The sequence below is a fragment of the Octopus bimaculoides genome, chromosome 6 (genome assembly GCF_001194135.2).
Source record: "Octopus bimaculoides isolate UCB-OBI-ISO-001 chromosome 6, ASM119413v2, whole genome shotgun sequence".
NCBI classification, from domain to species: domain Eukaryota; kingdom Metazoa; phylum Mollusca; class Cephalopoda; order Octopoda; family Octopodidae; genus Octopus; species Octopus bimaculoides.
Genome location: NC_068986.1, coordinates 61,778,823 through 61,779,787, shown reverse-complemented (window position 1 = coordinate 61,779,787; position 965 = coordinate 61,778,823). Strand labels below are relative to the sequence as shown.

The window sequence follows — 965 nt, the reverse complement described above, 5'->3', positions numbered from 1 at the left end:
CTCCAGCATGGCCGCAGTCAAATGACTGAAACAAGTAAAAGAGTAATAGTTAGCCTTGGATTATTTGTTTTTTGTTTTTTATTTATATACCTTTATATATATTTTTGCCTACTTTGTTGTTTATGTTATCGGTTATCCATTAACCAACCATAACAAAGTCATGGCCTTTCAAAACAATAGATGACCAATTAGGTTACGGGACTGACGATAACCCCCTCCCCACTTCCCGCAGGATTTCAGCAACTCAATAAACAAAAAGTAATGGAAAATAATAAAAGTATCTTGATTAATACCCGGAAATTTATTACTTTTAATACTGACTAATATCACAGGTATTAATATAGTTACATTTGCTCTTTCACAGCAGGTAAACAATAATAAATGAAAAAAATGTTCACAAGAAACAAATTCAGTTGTGGTATTTGTGATATAGGAATTGTTGTTTTTGTTGTTTGTGTTTTCGCGTGTTTGAAAAGACAAAGCGTGTGTGTACAAAAGAACCTTACTTGTATAACAGTTGTTGTAGCGATGAGTGCTCTCGGGCTAGTAGTTAGTCAGCAGTCGCGACGTCTCAATTAGACAGATGATCATCCTTGCAAAGTGTGTGGGGTCTGCTAGCAACTAACCTTTCTTGGCCAAATGTCTCTCTATTTATAACATTTGGTGGTCACAGTGCTGACAAGTGAAGCTGTCTGGCTAACGTTCCCTTGATTTATGGGTATCGAAGGTCAAGTGTTTTGGTCGTTAATTTTTGCCAAACATTTTCTTTGTCATTTGTTATCTATAGTGGATCCCTTAGTTTTACAAGCAATTCACTTGAATGTGTGGTCTTTTGTTGGGAAAATATACTTGTGGGAAACATTTTCCTCTGAGGTCGAGTTGTGAGCTGAGAGATTTGGGTTCAGTTTTGAGTCGGTCGAAATCTCTCACATATACATACAACCATATATATATATATATATATA

The 965-nt window shown here is 35.5% G+C and overlaps 2 long non-coding RNA genes across 2 annotated transcripts in view; one reads left to right on the top strand and one right to left on the bottom strand.

Moving 5' to 3' along the window:
- The window catches only part of LOC106867368 (uncharacterized), a 37,362-nt gene extending 36,726 nt beyond the window's left edge, over positions 1-636 (bottom strand). The window contains exon 1 of the long non-coding RNA XR_008264427.1: positions 507-636. This is a non-coding gene — a long non-coding RNA (uncharacterized LOC106867368). The remainder of the gene's footprint in view (positions 1-506) is intronic.
- Positions 1-965, top strand: part of LOC128248143 (uncharacterized) — a 41,284-nt gene that overhangs the window by 37,855 nt on the left and 2,464 nt on the right. The window lies entirely within an intron of this gene.